This window comes from Hemiscyllium ocellatum, chromosome 7 (genome assembly GCF_020745735.1).
Source record: "Hemiscyllium ocellatum isolate sHemOce1 chromosome 7, sHemOce1.pat.X.cur, whole genome shotgun sequence".
Lineage (NCBI taxonomy): Eukaryota > Metazoa > Chordata > Chondrichthyes > Orectolobiformes > Hemiscylliidae > Hemiscyllium > Hemiscyllium ocellatum.
Window position 1 is genome coordinate 50075395 of NC_083407.1, and position 22538 is coordinate 50097932.

The following is a 22538-nucleotide window of genomic DNA, read 5'->3' on the forward strand; positions in this document are numbered from 1 at the left end:
GAGGATTTGAGATATAGGGAGAGGTTGAATAAGCTCATGCTGTTTTTCCTGGAGTGTCGGAAGTTGAGGGGTGAGCTTATAGAGGTTTATAAAATCATGAGGGGCATGGATAGGATAAATAGACAAGATCTTTTCCCTGGAGTGGGGGTGTCTAGAACTAGAGGGCATAGGTTTAGGGTGAGAGGGGAAAGATATAAAAGAGAAGGAATGTTATCACTTAGAGGGTGGTGCGTGTATGGAATGAGCTGCCAGAGGAAGTGTTGGAGGTTGGTACTATTACAATATTGAAGAGGTATCTGGATGGGTATATGAATCGGAAGAATGTAGAGAGATGTGGGCCAGGTGCTGGCAAATGGGACTGAATTGAGTTAGGATATCTGGGTGGCATAGGCAAGTTGGACCGAAGGGTCTGTTTCCGTGCTGTACATCTCTGTGACTCTAAATTGTTGAAAGTGGTAAGGCAGGTTGACAAAGTAATTAATAAATTATACAGTACACCTTATAAATAGGGGCAAATAGGATGAAAGGAAAGAAATTTGAGTGATCTTATATACAGCATTGGTTTAGCTTCAACTCAATATTGTGCCCAGTTATAGAGTCATAGAGATGTACAGCATGGAAACAGACCCTTTGGTCCAACACATCCATGCCGACTAGATATCTCAACCCACTTGCCAGCACCCGGCCCATATCCCTCCAAACCCTTCCTATTCATATACCCATCCAAATGCCTCTTAAATGTGGCAATTGTACCAGCCTCCACCACATCCTCTGGCAGCTCATTCCATACATGTACCACCCTCTGTGTGAGAAAGTTGCCCCTTAGGTCTCTCTTATATCTTTTCTATCTCACCCTAAACCTATGCCCTCTAGTTCTGGACTCCCCGACCCCAGGGAAAAGACTTTGCCTATTTATCCTATCCATGCCCCTCATAATTTTGTAAACCTCACCCCTCAGCCTCTGACGGTCCAGGGAAAACAGCCCCAGCTGTTTAGCATCTCCCTGAGCTCAGATCCCCCAACCCCGGCAACATCCTTGTAAATCTTTTCTGAATCCTTTCAAGTATCACACATCTTTCTGATTGGAAGGAGACCAGAATTGCATGCAAGAAGACATTAAATGTTGCAGAAAAGATTTACCAGAAAGGTTCCATGGATGAGATCTCATTTGCAGGACTAGATTAGAGAAGTTAATTTTTTTTCTTCTTCTTTAATTGAGAGGATATTTAATAAAAGTCGTCAAAATTTTGAAAGAGATATAGAAAATCTGTTCTATTTGTCAAAAACCAGGGGACGCCAAATTAAGCTGAAAACAAAACCAATTTGAGGTGATAATAAAGTTTTAACTCTTAAAAATAAATCCAAGGTGGATGATTAGGATCTGCATTCCACCACCTGACAAGGCTGTTAAAACAAAATCTGACCTCTTCCTCAAGAGAGAAAATTTGCATGGTAAAGGACTGAGTTGCATTTGCAGAAAACTGGCATTTACTCAGTGGGCCAAATGACTTCCAACTTTGTTGTACTCATGCCATGAGACTCCAATCCATGACGTTACTTATAATCAACACAGGAAGTGTGCTTCTCTTAAACTATCTGCTCCCTCTGCTGACCTGAAACTGAAGCTAATTTCATTCTTTGTAATGTAAGTTAATATAAATTGCATTCGACTCTGTACATTTGTGGTGCAAATGTAGATTAGATTAGATTACTTACAGTGTGGAAACAGGCCCTTCGGCCCAACAAGTCCACACCGACCCGCCGAAGCGCAACCCACCCATACCCCTACATTTACCCCTTACCTAACACTACGGGCAATTTTAGCATGGCCAATTCACCTGACCCGCACATCTTTGGACTGTGGGAGGAAACCGGAGCACCTGGAGGAAACCCACGCAGACACGAGGAGAACGTGCAAACTCCACACAGTCAGTCGCCTGAGGTGGGAATTGAACCCGGGTCTCAGGCGCTGTGAGGCAGCAGTGCTAACCACTGTGCCACCGTGCCGCCCACTAGATCTACTGAGATTATTGTATAGCTGTACTTTTTGTTCCATCAAAGGAGTTGCTTCTTGAGGGGATCAGTCTTCCTTTGAGGATCTCAGTCAATGTAAATTGTTCACTGCTGCACACTTTGTCTGATGCTAAAATGAGCACTTTGTACTTTATATGTGAGCTTAATTACCTGCAGCACAAGTTGCGCATACAGCTGGATCTAAAGCAAAAACATTTAAAAGTGGAGAAGTGTGCATAAATCACTGGATGTGAGCACTTAAACACACTATTAACAGTCATGGGAGGGAATTTGAGGCTAAATGTACATGTTAACTGATCAGTATTCGCAGGCATCTTTAACCTCTCCTAACTACGATGTGAAGTCTCCACTTGCTTCAAAAAGGCCACCAGAATCCTGGTGCCAAAGAAAAATCATGCAGTGTGCCTCAATGATTACTGCCTGGCGGCTCTGACCTCCATAATTAGGAAGTGTTTCAAGAGGTTTGTCATGGCCCACATCAACTCCAGCCTACCAAATTACCTTGATTCTTCGCAATTCACCTACTGCGCAACGGGTGCGTAGCAGGCACTATCTGCCGAGCCTTACTCTTATCTCTGGAACATCTGGATAACAAGGATACCTGCGCCAGGCTGCTACTTATTGATTTTGGTTCGCCTTCAGCACTATAATTCAAAACCAACTAATCTCTAAACTCTGAGACCCAGGTCTTGGCTACCCCCTCTAACTAGATCCTTGACTTCCTGACCCACAGACGGCAATGAATAAGAATAAGCAACATCTCCTCCATCATAATCCTCAATATCAATGACCCACAAAGCTGCCTACTCAGTCTCCTTTTATACTACTTATGCATTCACAATTGTGTGGCTAAATACCGCTCCAACTCCATGATGGCATCACCAATTGTAGGTCGGATCTCAAACAACGACAAGACAGAATACAGGAAAGAGATAGAAGGCTTAGTGGCACGGTGTAACAACAACAATCTCTCCATCAATGTCAGGAAAATGAAGGTGCTGGCAGTTGACTTCAGGAAGTGGAGTGGAGAGTTCTCTCCTGTTTGCATCAGTGGTGATGATGTGGAGTTAGTTGAGAGCGTCATGTTCCTGGGAGTGATTATCACCAAACAATCTCTCGTGACCTATCCATATCAACATTGTGGTAAAGAAAGCAAAACTTCCTCAGGAATTTCGGCATGTCACAAGGATGCTTACCAATTTTATAGATGCACCATAGAAATCATTCTATCTGGATGCATCACAACATGGTATAGCAATGGCTGTTCCCAAGACTGCTGGAAACTAGGATGTCATGAACATGGACTAGTCCATCATGCTAGCAGCCTTTTCATCCATTGACTGCATTTATGTATTCCTCTTCTAGAGAAAGCAACCAACATAATCAAAGACCTCTCCCACCCTGATAATACTCTCCTCCACCCCTTCCGTCGGGGAGAAAGTATTAAAGTTTGAGTGCACATATGAATAGATTCAAGAACAGCTTTTTCCCTGTTGTTATCAGACCTCCTCTAATGTTAATTCATATCTCTTTCTGTACACCTTTTCTGCGGCTGTAATACCATTTTTTGCACCCTGTTCTTTTACCCTAATACACTTTGTATGATACAATCTACCTGTAAAGGACACCAAGCAGCACTTTTCACTGTATATCAGTACATATGAAAATAATAAGTCAATTAATCAATCAATAATGTATGCCATGGCTAAAGGACTTGAACAAGAATAGCAGGCAAAAGTGAAGTGCAAAGTCATCATAGCTAGGACAGAAGTTTTCAGACACATGAGTAGAGTAGGCTTGTGCTGTGGCTACCAAATTTTGAAATGACTCGATGCAAGGAAATTATTGGGATTTTGGCTCACTGCGCCATTCCCATTAGTCAACTTTGAGAATGATCTAAAATAAAGCAGTACCTTGTTTATTTGGGCTAGAACTGACTTGTCCTTGCTCGCCTAGCATTTTTTTCTGCTTTAAAGTTAGGCAGAAGGTTAGCTCAGTTGGCTGGTTTATGATACGGTGTGACACAAAAACTGTAGGTTCAATACCCAACAAAAAAAAACAAAAAAATGTGGATGCTGTAAAACAAAACCAAATCATAAATTCCTGGAAAAACTCAACAGATCTGGTAGCATCTGGGGAGAGAAAGCAGAGTTAACATTTTGGCCCAATGACTCCTCTTTACAGCAGGCTTTGTGGAAAACCCACACTGGCTAGGGTTACCATGGATTACTCTCCTTCTCAACCTCTCCCCTTGCCTGAGGCATGATGACCCTTATGTTAAACCACCACCAGTCATCTCTCTCTAATGAGACAGCAACCCTTTGGTCTGGTAAGACTATGGCAATTTTATTTTTTGTCAGAGGTATTTTTTCAGCCAATCAGACCCCAGTAAGTCGACCAGGTTGCCTAAAATTCTTGATTGAATATTCAGAGTTGTCATTACTACCAAAAGCATGAGATGTTGTGGTTATAATAACCACATTGTGACTATTTGCAAATCTTATAGATGAAGGAACTTTTGCTTTTGGCTATTCCTCAGCCAGCCTGATTTTATTGCAAACTACAAATATCTGCTTCGTTCCCAATGAAGGGCTCTGGCCCAAACCGCCGATTCTCCTGCTCCTCAGATGCTGCCTCACCTGCTGTGCTTTTCCAGCAACACACTCTCGACTCTGATCTCCTGCATCCACAGCCCTCACTTTCTCCTACAATATCTGCTACATACTGGGAACCTTATTGGTGGGAGGAAGAGGAGGCTGAAGGGGAGTAATAAAATAACATCATTGTCACAGAAGCTAATGGAAGTCGAGGCAAGAAAGAATTCAAGCAAATGTCTTAAAAACAACTTTAACGTTTATGGTCTTTAAATGAATTCTAGTTTTGAATATTGGTATTCAGGATTGGCATGAGGAGCTTCATGATGGCAAACTGTAACTAGTGGAGTGCCCCACAATTAGTTACAATATATATTGATGATTTGACTGATGGAAATGATTGCACTGTAGTTGAGTTTGAGAATGACACATAAGTAGGTGGGAAGGCAAGTAGTCAGGATGACGACAAGTTTACAGAGGGATATAGACAGATAAAGTGAGTGGGCTAAGTTTTGGCAGATGAAAGATAATGTGGGAATGGAATAATTTATGAACTTCAGCAAAATGAATAGAAGTGCTGAATATTATTTACAGTAAATATGCGAAGACAGCAATAACCTGCAGCACAATGATCCTAGGTATGGAGGAATTTTTCTCCGAAGGGGCAATACTGATTGCAGTTTAAGAAAATGAAAGATGACCTTATTGAAATATGCGAGATTCTTAGGAACGTTGATAGAATAGAAATGGAATGGTTGTTTCCACTGTTGTCTAGGACAAGAGGCCATAATGTCAGAGTAGGAGGTTGCCAATTTAAGACAGAGGTGGGGACTTTTATTCCTCTGTGGGTAGTGAATTTCTGGAATTCCGAGGGCTGTCAAGGCTGGGTCAGAGTCAGTCATACATTGCAGTCCAACCAATCTATACCGAACATAATCCCAAACTCACCTACCTGCATCTGGCCCATAACCCTTCAAACTTTTCTTATTCTTCATCATATATTATATTCAAGGCTGAGAAAGACAGATTTCAAATTACTAACGGAATCTAGGAATTTGGGGTGAGGAAGGAAAAGCAGCCTCGAAAAGTATCAGATCAGCCATTGAATGAGTGGACTCGATGAACAAATGACTTGCTTCTGCTTCTACATTTTATGGTCTGTCTTGTGATCATTTTTCAATGGCAGTAAATTTGCACTATCAGTTCTGAATATAGAAATTAAGCTTCTGAATACTTCAATGTGAGTTTCCATTCCTGGTTAGATCATAAAGCAAAACAGGATCGAAAGTAGGTAAAAGCTGGTGGAACTGATTCTGTCAAATTTTGCACTTCATAACAAACTTCTGTGCCACCTTATGATGTAGAATTGTTATCTTGATTCTTCATTTAGATGATTACCCAGAATGACGCCAAAGGTTGAAATCGGCTTCAGCCTTTGTAGGAAAGGCCCCTAAATGGTAGCATGTTGAGATTGCCATCAAATATTCAACTTAATTTTAATACTTTCTATAGTTGTCTTTTTTTAAAATCAGTGCACAATCAAAGCTCGCAAATAAAGAATTTCCTTTTGGAAAAGTCTGTGTTCAGCCACTTGATTTTAGCCTGCCTACAGCTTCACATACTGATGGTGGTGAGTTATTAACAAAGTCAATACCAGTTTTCCATTTCCCAAGATTGTTGAAAGATTCCTTTATTTGTGTAACTTCCTCATGTGCAATTGATACAAAGTAGTTTGTACGGATGGCAATCAGTGCAAGATCCAACACTTATAATATCATCAGTCATCATTGTGTTTTTACATCAGCCAACCCTATTTTAATATAGCTTCATTCTTGTAGGGAAGATAACTTCTGATCTTCTTTGGCAAAAGAGGAGTGGATGGTTTTGTTCGGTGCTTTAAGGGCACTACCTCAGAGGGAAACATGAAAGATGCTAGTGGTAATGCTTACCAAAAAGAGCACCATTTTATTCACGCTGTGGGAGGATTTAGCCACCTTTTCCTGTCAACCAGGTGATTTTCACACGAGAGAAGCTCTTCAAACAGGAGTATAAAGTTGTTAGGCACAATCTTTCACCACCTATTTGCAGGAAGAAAATCATTCGAACACTGTTTTTGCAAAGTTATCGGAGTTATTGTCAGCTGTCTGAAGAGAGAGCCAAAATGACATGCAGAGACACAAGAGTAGCGACTCTAGTTTCGTGTTAGGAATGCAACATGCATAGGGATTACATTTTATCAAAGTTGAAACACTCAAAACTGTCAAGATTACCATCCAGGATCAGGGCGAATCTTTGTGGAAGATCCTGAATGTATATGGAAGGCAGACCTCCAAAAGGTTAAGCCTGAAACTATGGAGAAATTGTGTATTTTGTTAAAGAATTCATTTTATCAGGTGAGTTTCAAACAGTTTGAGTGATTCATACTCAAAGGAAGCATCTAATCATGAAACGATTTTCTTCTTGTCTACTTTGCAGTTTTCTGTGATCTTTTTTGTTTTAATTCAAGTTCTCTTATTTTTGGCATTAACGTTATTTTAAAAATATTTGACAGACTGTTATCTATGTTTATTTGCAGTTCATTCTTGTCAGAAGTGTCTACATGAGAATATTGAATTCCCAAGGCTTTTGTGATTTTGTCTTACACAAGACTCCTCTGTTTATATTGTACATTCACAGACCTGTCTTTACAAGTTGTATTTGTACAGCCAGAGTCTTAACCTATCATGGGACTTCTGACGTGCATGCAAGCGATAATGCAAATTCCACAGCATCTATTTACATAATAGAATAACAGTGATGGTAGGGTGACTATAGTCTCACATTTCGAGTTCATGCTGCAGGTAGATAGCAGAAAGTGGGTTGAAATTGATGCAGAACGTGGAGATTTCATATATCTTTTTTTAAAAGGTTTTAATCTCGAGATATTACTTTGTGATGTTTGTTAATTTTATTAAAGAAAATTGTTGTCTACATAATTCATATTGTACAAAGCAAATGACTGGAGAATAATGTAAAACAACAATTTATTTGAAAATATGTTGATTTATTACATTTAGCTGCTTGTATGGCAGTATGCATAGATGACTTTATTTTACAAGGTATGCAACTTGGCTCAGGCTCCAACTGACTAGCCATGATAATCTTTAAAGCAGGAATGTGATTATGGTTGAATATGAAAGTTTTGTGGGGGGTTTTAATCATTTGATGGAATATAATGAACTTTCAATTTACTGTGAAAATGATTGCAAGTGCAAGTGTATGCTGATATTCATATGTAATGATAATTAAGTAATTTGTAGCATGGATAAATGTACCTTATTTGCAAATATGTACGTGAATGATTTTGTCACTTGTTTCACACATTGTGAAGATAACAACCCAGTTGCCTATAGAATGATGAAAATTGGTCCCAACTTTAAGGGTACTTTTTTTTAAGACAAACTGAGATTTTAATTTGTAAACAATAGCAAAGATTAAAGATATAACAAAGTTTACAAATTCTGTCTAATTTTGGATGGTTACCAAGGTCTTTTACTGTTAAACAATAACTCTTCATATTGTGCACTCAGTTTCTGAATTCAGTTATGCAGATGTATGTTTGCAGGTCTGGACTTCACAAGATTCACAGCTGTCACAGCTATATTTCACATGGTATGCAGTTCAGGTTCCATTCTTTTTGTAGTAAGCACTTGGTAGTGACGTACGCAATATGCCAAGATTACCTGTGTACTTACATTAGTTATGGTTGCTGTTCCTGCAAGAATATAGACTTTGCGAGGTTTGTTTCTTTGTATAAAATGTATTCGTGGTGTTTTTTCTTTGCTGTTGACTGCAGCCTTGTACAATATGTTTGGTACATATGTTTGGTATTTTGATTAATTTCTCATCCAATCCTAAGTTAGTGTTCAGGTGTATAGTTTTTGTTGATTTGCTAAGCTTTGGTTTGGAAAATAAAGCATGAATTATTTGACTCTTTTTGGCCGGAATAAGAATGTGGTCATGTCCAGCTATTCTCTATATTGTGTTGCTTCCTTTGATTTTGTTCCTCTTGGCTTCCACCAATTCCATATTTTATTTTGAACAACTGAATGCAGCTGCCTTTTGGACTCTGAACTGGTTTATCAATGTCGATCCTTGCCTTCAGTGACTTTATCTCGAGGTTCTTTGTTTTTTACATCATGCCAATTTTTACCAGTAATTTTACTGGTGTGGCAGTGGCTCACGGGTTAGCACTGCTGCCTCACAGCGTCAGGGAACCAAGTGTGATTCCCGCCTCAGGTGACTGTGTGTGGAGTTTGCACGTTCTCCCCATGTCTGGGTGGGTTTCCTCTCACAATCCAAAAGACATACAGGTTAGATGAATTGACCATACTGAATTGTCCATAGTGTTGTGTGTTTAGTCAGGGGTAAATATAAGGTAGGGGAATGGGTATGCATAAGTTACTCTTCGGAGGGTTGGTCTGGGTTTGTTGGGCCAAATAGCCTGTTTACATACTGTAGGGAACCTAATCTAATTCCTCATTACTAACAAGCCATTCAGTCATGAGCTGCACAGTCTCATGTTCCCATTTGTGATCAGCTGACTCAACATAGAGTTAAAATCAAATGTCACCTTCCTGATCTTTTAAAATCTGTTTGCTTCAAAGATCATTGCATTGATATAAATGCTTTACAGGTATTAAAACTTTGAAGGGCAACACCACCTTGATCGTGATTGTAGATAAGTAGCTTAGCAAGGTGCTTGTGACAAAATAGCTATGTTAGCAAAAAATTGTTGTGGGAGTACTGCAAGTAATAACAATTCTTGGGTTAAACAATTATTAGTTAGAGCTTCTGCTCTCCTTAAATACAAGGGTAGTTCAAAAAGTTTGAAATGTTGCATCCCTGCTTAAAACTGAAAAGGCTAAACCTGAAAACTGCAAGTCAAATTTAGTGAAAACATATTAGACGCTGTTGACAAGGAGAAAATTCACTCCTCTTTGGAGAAGCATAAGGTAATAAAGGACAGCTGATGTGATTTATTAAAGCTAAGTAGTATCTGACAAACCTGTTTGGTTTCTTTGTGAAGCAACTGTGAGGGTTGATGAAGACAGAATGATGGTTTCTGTAGATATATGGATTTCTCAAAGGCAGTTACTAAAATGCACAAAACCACTTTGTTCAGAAAATAGAATTTCATGCTGTTCAGTTGGTATGTAATGAGGTATGGGGTAGGAATAGACACCAGTGATATGTGGGTTTTTAGTTTTGACTGGGCTGGCATGGTGGCTGAATAGTTACCACTGCACCAGGGAAAGATTCGGCTGTACCGTCTGGTGAATGTGTGGAGTTTGCACATTCTCCTTGTGTCCATGTGGATTTCCTCTGGGTGCTATGATTTCCTCTTGCAGTCCAAAGATGTGCAGGTTAGTCGATTGGCATTGCTAAGTTGTCCACAGTGTCTGGGATATGCAGGTTAGGTGGATTAGCCATTGGAAATGCAGGGTTACAGGGATAGGAAAAGGGATGTATTTGAATGGGATGCTCTTCAGAGGGTGGGTGTGGACATGATGGGCCAAATAGTCTGCTCCCACACAGTAGAGATTCTATGATTCAAAGGTAACAAAAAAAGGATTAAGAAAAAGGTAGCTATGGTGCCCTAGGGTTTATTTTGCATTAGGGCAATCATTTTACTTATAAGTAAATTAGTACTTGGGCATAGATTTGAAGTATGTTAATGAAAACAAAACCTTGGCTGGTTAATAAATACTGATAAGGTTTTCAGGAAGAGGCAGACCACTGGTGAAGTGGACAGGCACATGACTGATGCATGCTGTACATGTGAAATTGTACTCATTGAATTTTTTTCTTACTTTGAACAGTACAGTGCAAGAACAGACTGCTTGGCCCACTAAGTCTGTGCCAACCATGATGCCATTCTAAATGAATCTCATCTGCTTGCACATGGTTCATATCCTGCTATTCTCAGTCAGTTCATATGTCAGTCTAAATGCTTCTTAAACTTTACTAACTTATCTGCTACCATCTCCCCTGGCAGCACATTCCAGGTACCTACCATCCTCGATGTAAAAAGAAAACTTTCCGACCACATCTCCCTTTATAGCTTTCCCCTCTCGACTTCAACCTTTGCCCCCTAGTATTTGATAGTTCCACTCTGGCCGTAAGACTCTGACAACCTCAGCCTATCCATGTCTCTCATATTTTTATTTACTTATGTTAAGTAATCATTCAGTCTCTAGTGCTGTATTGAAAATAATTCAAGTTTGTCCAACCTCTCCTTATAACTAATCCACTTCAATTGAAGCAATGTCTTAGTGTACATCTTTTGCACACTCTCTCTCTAAAGCCTCAACGTCCTTTTTTAAAAGTGGTGACCAGAGCTACACACCATGCTCCAAATGCAGCCTAACTAAAGTTTTATACAGCTGTAATATGACTTGCCAACTTTTCTACTCAGTATCCTGACCAATCAAGGCAACCATCTGTATGAATTCTTTACCACTTACGTTGCCACTTTAAGGGAGGTATGGCCTTTGATCCCAAGATCCCTCAGTATATCCCAAGGCTTTTGCCATTAACCATATACTTTTGTCTTGCATTTGTCCTCCTAAACTGCATCATCTCACGCTTAGAGTCATAGAGATGTACAGCATGGAAACAGACCCTTCGGTCCAAACTTTCCATGCCGAGCAGGTATCCCAACCCAATCGAGTCCCACCTGCATCTACCATTTCTCTGCCCTACCTTCCAACTGATCTATGTCCTGTTGTATCCTTTGATAACTTTCCTCACTATCTAAAACTCCAATTTTCATGCATTCTGCAAACTAACTAACCAGACCACTTGCATTTTCATCTAAGTCATTTAAATCATCCTGCTGAATGAAAAAACAGTCAGTGCCATCACTGTATCAACAGTCAGTGGAACAGATTTGAGACATGCGAAAATCAGAGAGCATTGGGAATGCATGTATATTGAGCTTTGCAGGTTGCAAGGCAACTTGATAAACACTTAAGAAATCTTGCCTTTATAAATAGGGGCATTCAGTGCAACTAGAACCTCTACGCTTCAATGTTAAGGTCTCGGTCAGATTCTGGATAATGTTCAACACCTTTCTGAAGGTTGTCAGTCTCTCGGGGAAGATATAAAAGAGAATTTATCAGGACAATACGCATAATAAGGGAATTCAATAATTTTGCAAAATTCTGAAGGCTGAGATTTTATTTTCTTTAGTGCAGAGGAAAAGCATCCAAAGATTATTGAACATGTATTGAAGATCAGCTAATTGCAGGGTGAATTAAATCAGACCACTGTTTCAAAGAGTTAGCACGATGGACTCAGTGACCTTGTATGTTGTAAAATTTTATGGTTCAAAAATTGACAAGTTTTGCTCGGCAAGTCTAAATATGGGAAGTATGTGCATCATTAAGGAACTATTAACGCTCCAAGTATAATCATTGAACCATATAGTACAGGACTGATCTTTCAGAAGATGTGATTAAAATTACATTTTTAATTATTGGAAAGCAATTTCATCAATAGAAAATTGGATAATATTGCAATATTCTAGAATATCTTAAATGTATGTGATGTGTTTCTTTAGGTAATTGAATTTAGCATTGCTATTTGTTTCAGTTGATATTTTCAAAATGCCTATGGTACCTTTATAAGTGTACTGCACCATCATGAGAGGGCTTGTGGTGTCCCTCCTCCTGGTCCAGAAACCTCAGGTTTCAGTCTCACTTTAGGACTTGTTAACCATGGGAAGTGCTGCAATGAGTCCAAATAGGTTGATGTCAGCCTGTAAATCCTATCAATATATCTGGTCAATGCAGGAAAGTTTCTCATTCTGCAGAAGGCAATGGTAAACCAGTGTAGTACGTTACCTTTAAGCTTAAACAGCCCTGCCCTTAGAGATAAGGATGGTAGGAAATATAGATGGTTAGATAGAGGGCACTTCCTTGTATTCCACAAGGCAAACCTCACATACATTCCAATCACTGCTTTCAAAATATTGAAAAGGTTTCTTTGGAAGCAGGATGTCAAGCACAGTCTCCAAGGTGACATCAGCATTGATATCTTCTTAGTGTTTGACAACTGCAAACCAGGCAGTCTAACTAGAAAGTTAAATGATAAGTCTAGAGGTTCTGTTTTTAGAACTCTGAAAGTTTAGATTTCTATATTACTAATTTTTTTTACAAGATAATTTTTGTAATGAACACTACATTTATGAATCACCTCAAATGACCTTGAATACTGAATTTAAGCAGGGCACATTTTGTTTACATTTGAGTGGAATATATTTAATATATGCGTCAATCAGAATTTAAAATTTAATTTGGCAAGTGCATCTGATGCTCACTTGGTTTCATTCATCAATTATGGATGTCCATTCAGATGATCAAGAGAATGTGGATAACTCCAATGACTGGAGTAGTCCAGATAAATAATATGAGTACATTTAAATGCAGGGGAAAGAGGTAGAAGGATAGGCTGATTAGAGTGAATGAAGTTTGAAGTGAGTTTGAAGTAGAAGTATGAAGCATTAAACATTGATGGCATAGACTACGTGGACAGATCTGTTTTGTAAGTGTTAAGTAAGTCTATGACTTTCCCCATTACGTAAATATCTTCTGATTATATGAAGGATGTTTTATAAAATGTGGTTAATGATTACTGATATGGAAAGCGTGGCTCTGGCAGGATATTCCCAGAGAAGTTTTTATTCTTTCATAGGATGTGAGCATTGCTGGGCTAACATTGATTACCTCTCCCTGATTCCCCTTGGGGAAAGATGATGGTTCATCATGGTAAATGATTGCTGTCCATCTGATATTAGTACATGAATTGTGCCTTAAAGAGTAGGTTCCTGGTTTCTGCTACTGTTTCAGTGATGAACTGGTGTTATAGTTCTAAAGGCATGACATAGGCAAGAATTTGCAGATGATGGGGTTTCCATCCTAAAGTTTAGTTTGCTCATTGGAGGGTCAGTGTGGATTCAATGGTCCAAATGGTCTGCTTCCATTCTGTGGGGATTCTGTGTAGGATCAGAAGTAGGCCAGTTAGTACATTTAGTCTGCTCTGTCTTTAAGTTAGATCATAGTTGATCAATAATCCCCAACTCCACTTTCCTGCCTTATCTCCAAAATTGTTAATTCGCTCACAATTAAAAATCTGTCCATATCAGCCTTGAATTTACTCAATAATCAAGCTGTGACACCCCCCCACCCCAGTAAAGAATTCCACAGATGTGCTACCATCTGAGGGAAGGAATTTCTCTTCATCTCTGTACTAAATGGACAGCCTCTTATTCTGAGATAATGCCCTCTAATCCTAGACTCTTCTACAAGGAGAAATAACCTGCTTTCTACCCTGACAATTCTCCTAAAAAAATTTAGTCTGCTTTGATAAATTCATCTTTCATTCTTCTAAGCTCCAGTAAATATACAAGCCCAACCTGCTTAAACTCTACTCATAAAGCAGTCCCTCCATGTCTGGTGTTCATCTTACTAAACCATCTGTGGATTGCCTCCAATGCCAATATATCTTTCCTTGTATAAAAAGATCAAAACCACCACAGTATTCCATCTGTGGTCTGACATGTGGCTTGTGTAGATTTAGCAAGACTTTTTGATATTTGAACTCCATTTGCTGTGAAATAAGGCCAAAATTCCATTTACTTTCACTATTACCTGCTGAGCTTGTATGCTAGGTTTTAGTGATTTATGAATGAGGTCTCCAAATCCTTTTCTGCTACAGTTCTTCACAGTCTTTCTCCACTTAAATAATAATCATCTTCTCTATTCTTCATGCTGAAGTGCAAAACTTCACATATTCCACTTTATATTCCATCTTCCAAGTTTTTATCCACTCATTTAACCAGTCTGTATCCCTCTGCAGACTCTCCTCACTATTTCTCTCCAAACCTATTTTTGTATCATCTAGAAACTTGCTAGTAGCACATTCACTGGTCACACAAGTCACAGAGATATTGTAAATGGTTTTGGCCCTGACATTCATTGCTGTGACACACCATTGGTTGACGTTTGTCATCCTGAAAATGTTAGAGTAAAAATCACTCGTGAAATATCTGGAGATGATTAGGTATGAGACCTGACTATGAGGCACCCCAGCACTGTCCGAGGACTGCAATGATTGGCTTTCAACAATTACAACCATTTCCTTCTGTGGTAATTGAGTCCAACTAGTGGAAAATTTCCCCCGATTTCCATTAACTTCAATTTTCGAGGGCTCCTTGTTTTTTCTTTACACAGCCATAATATATGCAGTTTGCAGTCATTCTGATTGCACTTTCATTTTCAAGGCACCTTCTAGGATGAGAAGTGAACCTTGATGGTGTATGAGGTAGCATCATCCAGAATGACTGTTGGGGGACTGAGTATCATTGATTCTGTACTATCTGTGCCAATTTATCTGGTGCTCCTCCTCCAATCCTTTGCATTTTCTTTATGTTGTGAGTGACCTTCTACTGCACGATGGAGTACAGACTATCAGTGAATGTTCAAAGTATTTGTGAAGGTCTTTAGCTCGGAGTTGGTTCGATTTGTTGTTGGTCTGTTCACCAAGTGTAAGTTTGTCAGTGGATGTTTCGTGCCTTTTCTAGGTGACCTCATCAGTGCTGTGTTGCCTCCTGTTAAGCACTGATTTATTGTCCTGCTTTGAATTGATGTGATTCTGGTTGGACTGTTTCTGGTTGGTACCTGTTCTGGTTTTCCATTGCAGCTGTTTGTATATGGGGTCCAGTGTGAGGAGTGCAAGGATGAAGCCATTCTTCTAGGAGTTCCCTTGCTGTTCTTTGTTAAGCCTGTCCTAGTATCATTCTGTTGCCCCAGTTAAACATTTTGGAATTGACAACTTGACTCCTCGAACCACCAGGGATCTTGACAACACACAAACCAACAGCCATATTTATAAAGCAGCTCACCAGAGACTGCACTAAGCATTATGTCAGACAAACAGGCAGACAGCTAGTTACCCACATCCATGAACACCAACTATCAATCAAGCAACATGATCAACTCTCCTTGGTATCCATACACAGACAACAAGAACCATGAGTTTGATTGGGACAACACCAAGATACAGGACAGGCTCAACAAAAAACAACAAGGGAACTCCTGGAAACATGGGTATCATCCTCTGACTCCATCAACGAACACATTGACCTGGACACAATCTACAAACTGCTGCAATGGAAAACTCGAACAGGCACTGACTAGAAGCAGCCCAGACAGAACCACATCAATTCAAAGCGGGACAGTACAACAACACTTCATAGGAGGCAACACAGCACTGATGATGTTACCTAGAAACAGGACAATAAACCTACCAGCTCTGTGAACAGGCCAATAATGAATCCTAACAGTGAATGTGTATCAGTGTTATTGGGTTTGTGCCTGTTGAAATTGAATTGATGTATGATTGCAAAGTTGCAGAGAGGTGCATGTGTGGAAGGTATATTTGGAAAGTGTATATGTGTGTTTGCATGTGCAGGCGATCTGATTGGGAACTTTGATTGGAAGTTATAAGAGGAGTAAATTCTGAGTGCAAGGTGGTGTTACTGAGTGAATGCGAGGGATGTGGTGCATTGAGCAAAATGAGAGGCAGGTGCTGTGGTGGATCTGAGATGTAACGTTTAGAGTCACTCAACTTGAAAGGTTTTATTGTGGGAGTCACATTCTTGATATTGACCAACCTTTCCATTAGCTCCCATCCTCCAAGGAGGATCATTACCTGAGGAATCCCAAAAGTCACTGATGTGCTGAAAATTCTGTCCCCTGTTTCATTTCATTGGATTGGAAGAATTTTACACATTTTGTTTTGACAAGAGGAATTAATTTCACAGCTGTATGTGCATAGGAAGGGAGTGCATGCAACTTAAACAATGTGAAGAAAGGGAAAGTTGGCCTTTTGTTTTCTGATACAATTGTTCCATGGATGAGAGGAAGCTTGTGACCTATTGTTTGTTACAAGGTTAAACTCTAATTAGAAACTAAGCTGTAAAACTGCTGCAATGACCAAAAATCTAATGAAACACAGTCAGGCTTAGGAGAAAAATGATTCAATGGAAATAGTTGATGAGTTACAATATTTCTTATCGATTGTCAAAACTAGTCCAAATTTATATTTGATCTGTTTTAAAAATGTGATGTACTGTTTTTTATATTTAGTTTTCAGTGAAATATTTTGACAATGTTATTGGAACAGTGGAAAACTCTGAAATTGGTATTAAATTGTATTAAATTTAGTTTTTAAAAAAGTATGATTTGTAATTAGTGATAATGAGTGGACTGACTGTAAAATCTGTATTTGTAAGTGCTGAAAAATTGACTTGTTAGTGTCTTTAAAAGTATTGGGTTTTGTTACTATAATGTATTGTAACACAATCTGTATTGTTGGTTCGTTTGACATCAATTATTTTTTCACAGGATGTGGCTGTAACTGGCTAAGTTAACAATTGTTGTCTGCCCCTAATTACCTTTTGGGAAGGTGATGGTGAGCTGTGTTCTTGAATGACTGTAGTCCATATGGTGTAGGTACACCCATAGTGTAGTTTGGAAGGATTCTGAGGATTTTTGGCTCAGCAACAGTAAAGGAATGACAAAGCATTCCAGGTCAGGATGGTAGATGACTTTGAGAGGAACACACATGTTTTGGCATCCCCAACACATCTGCTACACTTCTCTTCCTGGATGGAAACAAAGTTGAGTTTTTTTGTGAGACAAGCACTCAGCGAGCTGCAGCTGTCACTGATTTGCATGTTGGGAATTTGCATTGTTGAGTTTCTTGCTGAAGGAGAGGGGTGGTGTATAAATAAGGTGCATTGGAACGTTCATAAGATGCAAGTATATGGAAATGAGGTAGTTACTGTTCATTTGCAAAATTACAAAGACACAGTTTTATAGCCCTTGAAATGATTCACAGAATTTAAAAAGAAAATATTTATTAGAAGAATATTGCTACAGTTTTTCAAGTGATACAAACTTAACAAAAGGCTGGCAAATAGAAGATGTGTAACAGTGCTAGCCAGCTTTACAGTAATTTAAAAATAACTATTTCTGAGTACAAGAAGCCAAGCTTTTAGAGCACTAAAATCAAAACGGTATTGAAATTATACACATTTAAATGACCACCTACAGAAGTAAGAAGTAATGTTAAAAAAAATCTCATAATATTTCTAACAGATTCAAAATCAGACATAGACGGGACTTCATGGAGAAAACCGGTTCAAAGATACAGAAGTGTTTCAAAGTTAAATTCCAAAGTGGAAGCAGAACAAATTAATACATTGCTGTGTTCAGTAAGTTCAACAAGCTGCTGATGGTTTAAATATATAGTACAAGTACAAAGTCACTGCAGCACGACTCAATTTGTGCTGGGGTGCTTGGGTGTGATAAATGTAGAACCAAGGTTTGGGCATCTTTCTAGTGGCCATCTAGCTGAAAAGAGTTCATTACCCTCAGCACTATTCACAGGCCTGAACACTAGATGGTCACAGATCCCTACTATTTTTCATGTCAGAAATTGGTATAGATTGGGAAATTATCTATTTATATTTGATGGATTTTCTTGCCTGATTGCTGTTCAGTATTTGTCATGGTGGATTGAAGTGAAACAAAACCACCACAGATGCAGTTGTCAAGATCTTGCATGAAGTTGCTATACTTGGGATCCCCAATGAGGTTATATTTAATGATGGAGCATAGTTAATTACTGGGTCTTTCAGCCAGTCTACAGCCACTTCCAGACCTGTCAAGTGGGAAAGTTGAGCATGGAACATAAACGGTCATGTTGCTTTAAGAAAATAGTTGAATGCAGCCTTGTTAAATTACTGGTCCACTCTCCTCTAGTATAGTTTATCACCATTAGAATTACTAATGGGGTGAAAGTTCACCTCACCAAAGAGGCTGATACCGCAGCCAAGTCCAAAAGACTATAAACATGTTTTCAATGAGAAACTATTTTACTGATAGCAACAAGCCACACTACTCAAATGCCATCATGCACAACAGTTAACATATCGGAACAAGGGCAATGAGCACAGAAGGGGGTCTCAGCAGACTAGCAATGTTTGCGCATTGTCTGTACAATGGAGGAAGTTGTATGAAGGAACAATGTCTTACTGCGCAATCATCGTCCATTAGTGCTTCATCCTGACAAACCCAAAGAGGAACATCATGATATTAATGGTTCACCGATCACTCAAGTTAAAGATCAAAGTCAAGAAGCCAAAGATCTACTAGACTTAGAAAATAAAATAAATGTGTTCTGGAAGAATTGTGAAACCTCCAGATAGCTCAAATTTGTGAAATCAAAATACCTGTGAAGCTGGAAAGAGTAGTGGTAAATGTAATATATAGTTAGAATCAAAAATGATGGAAATGTTATTTAAGATAATTCTGAAAGAGTTGAAATGTTTGAGCTGCACAGAGCTCAGCCCAGTCTTATGATATCATAAAATCTTTGATAGAGTATCATTTTAGATCTGCTGTGGTCTCTTGAGGGAAAGACATGTCTTTATCTCAATTGGTAATAGCTAATATGTATAAAAGTTAATGTAACCTGAATGTAGTTGCAGATATGCAATCAATTGCATAGTATTATCTCAGAGGAGAAAGTCTTCTGAGACTTTTGTTGTCCATTTTCAACCACGGGCTACTGAACAGCCCCTTACACAGCATAGCAAAGAGGATTGGTGACAGCATCTTAGCCCAAGCAGAAGCCACCATGGCTTATGCCCAGGCATTACATCACACATTAAAGCATGGTGAGCAGCAGTATATGCAACGGTTTGTCTATGTATGATGTGAATGGACTCATTTTGCTGAGGTGTAGGCAATTTTGAAATGAAGCTATTGCTGCTGCTGAGAGCGAGTTGTTAAAAACAGGAAAGGCGAAGGTCCAAGAAAATAGTGTAAAGAAAACACACGTACTAAACGGCTGTAAGGACTAAAAGGAAAATTGGGTCAGAAAGACAGTGGTAGTTGAGTGGAATGGGTGATACCTGAGAAATGAAAACTCTGACTTAATTGAAGATGAATAAAAATATAATTCCCTGTTCATATTGTGAAGGCCCATTGGCTTTGAAGCTGCAGCTTCATGATTCTGCCCAACCAGGGGTGACTGGTTTTGATGACATGAATCTTGCTTGATTCATAATATTGCTGCTGAAGGTGTGTTAGATGAAGTTCAAGTTTAACAAACATGGCCACTGATTTAAAATTGGATGTCAAGATAGTTCTCAATAAAGTATTATGAAAATAATCCAGTTGTGTCCATATTATTCATATTATTTTGTTACCTCGGGTGAATCATATAACTTAACTAATCTATTTTAGTGTTGCTGTACAGTAGTGGAATGTTTTTATGTAAAGTCTTAAATGTTTACACTTAGGTTATGAAGATGAGCTTTTGTAGATGACTATGTTTTAAACTGTCTCTTTGGTACAAATTAAAATAAAATAATGAAAAGAACCATGTAAACTGCTCTGACTTTTGCCTGAAATAACCAAGTAAAATGAAGACCGGGGAGGCCCACGTTGTGATCTGTTGAAATGCACATGCCAGGTTTAACACCAAAGCAGATGTTCCTTTTATTGCAGTATATCTGCCGTGGAGACTTTGAACAGAAACAAGGGGGGGGGGGGGGGGGGGGGGAGTCTGAGGGTCGGGGGGGGAGCGGGGTTGATGGGATGGGGGAAGAGAGAGAGAGACAGATAGATAGACAGAGAGATAACAGAAATGGCAAACAAACAACACAGAACAGCCTTTTCCTTCTATCAGACCGAAATACTAATGACAGGTCATTCTGTAGCCATGGAAAGAGAACTAGCAGGAATTTAAGAACTCTGAAAGGTTTGTCTTGACTTGGCTGCTGGACGGAATCTTTGGGGTGAACCATGCTGTTAGAAGTCAGTTAGGGATTTTGCAGAAGACTGAAGGGAATTTTTTTTATGAAAGCTGGACCGAATGATTTGGCATAATGGACGTTAAAGGTGACCTTGGATAATTTCCTGAAAAGCCAGCAATTCTATTGAAAAGATGCTGAAAGGTGTGGAGAAATACAATGTTGATGCATTGGTTGCATTAAGATATTAGTTATATTTTCTGTAGTTTAGTGTATTAATTGCCAAGTAATGTTTGTGCTATTAATTCACTTGTTACAATGTTTAACATTTTAAAATTTTGTTGTGTAATTTCTTCAAATTGACCACTAGGAATTAAAATATATTTTAAAACATTATTGGTCTCTGCCAGGATCATAACAATAGCAGAAGTGTAAGTACAGAACAGACAAAAATGTTGCGTATTTGAAATCATTCAAATATGTAACTCGCCGTCCAGATCGCTGTTTGGTAAGTAAGTGGGAGACTGAAATAAAATGAAACTTGTAATGAGGTGTGAATATTGTTGTTTGATAGAAACCTCATGATACATTTTTCACCATAATGAGTGTGAGACCAAATATCTCATGCTTCAATTACCTTTCCTTAAATTGTTGATATGATATTCAAAGTATGTGCTGGAAATAATTTATTGCAAGCCTAATTATGCACTTAGTTTCATGTGAGAAAATTTCCAGCATATAGACATAAATTAATTTTATGCAGTTTTGTTTATGAAATAAACAAGTTGTGGTCCTAAAGTAGGTAACTCAGTCTACTTTTGATTCTCCCTGTGTTGTTTTAGGTCCAGCGGTGAAAATGCACACTGGTGTTGCGTTGTAGAGCAATAGATTATCCCATTGTTCTCACTTTCTACATATTGTGCTTTGAGAATGATCAGTAGTGGTTCTGGTGTGAGTACTCTTTGACTAATTTTAGTCATAGTAGATCATGAACAGAGATGAAGAAATGTTTCTATCTTAGTAGGAGATTTTTCCTGGTGGCACAATAACATAAATGTAAAGGAGCCAGATTTTGATCCTGTCCAACTAATTTTGTGGCGACTGTGTCTGTGGTAGGTTACCCTGACTTTGGGGTCTTTTCACAGGCATCAGAAAAATCTGATGAAGTAGTCTGACTCCTGAAGCAGCATAAAGGGGCAGACATTACATAAAACATTCTGCACTGAGAACACTTGTGTTGTATCTCACAACCTATCAACAATAAGCTTTTTGAGGGACACATTTGTGATGTCATCACATCATCATATGTAACTTGATGCTATAAAGCTCTCAGACCCCATCTTTTACTGAATTCTGTCCATTCTGAGGGAAGTACATCCAGATTGCTTAACTTAAACCTGACAAACAAGTACACTTGATTGTAGTATTCTGTGTAAATACCAGAAATTTCCAACTCCTGAGCACTAGTCAGTAGTGTGTGGCATATATTCAGTTGTGTAACATCTTTTATTGTTCTTCAATGTTTTCATTCATTCTTGGTATGTGGGCATCACTATCATTTATTGCCCATTCCTAGTTATCCTCGAGAAGGTGGTGGTGGGCTGCCTTCCTGAACTCATGAAGTGCAGGAGCTGTAGGTTGACTCTCAATGCCCTTAGGGACACTGAAGGAAGAGCAATATATCTGCACCCATGTTATTCCAAATGGAAATGGTTGTGAGTTTGGAAGGCGCTGTCTCAGGATCGTTGGTGAATTTTTGCAGTAGATTGTACATGTTGCTGCTACTAAGCCTCAGTGATGGAGGGAGTGGATGTTTGTGGTTACGCTGCCAAACCAGCATGCTGCTTCATCCTGGATGATGTCAAGCTCCAGCCATCTAAGCAAGTGGGGAGTATTCCAGCACACTCCTGACTTGTACCTTGGAGATGGTGGACCAGCTTTGGGGGTTCACAAGATAAATTACTTGCAGTAATCCTAGTCTTGTATCGTGTTCATGTATGATCATGTTCTTGTATCTTGTTTATGTGGTGAGTCCATTTGAA

General features: G+C 39.0%; 1 protein-coding gene across 4 annotated transcripts in view; it reads left to right on the forward strand.

Annotated features, from left to right (window-relative positions):
• cobll1b (cordon-bleu WH2 repeat protein-like 1b) overlaps positions 1–22538 on the forward strand; it is a 167040-nt gene that overhangs the window by 59080 nt on the left and 85422 nt on the right. The window contains exon 1 of one of the 4 annotated variants that reach the window (XM_060827179.1): positions 7003–7021. The exons of 2 other annotated variants lie outside the window; for them this stretch is intronic. The gene's annotated coding sequence lies outside the window, so the exon portion shown is untranslated. Of the gene's footprint in view, positions 1–7002; positions 7022–7517; positions 7536–22538 lie in introns of those variants that run through there. One more of the 4 variants, XM_060827180.1, reaches the window with a different exon arrangement.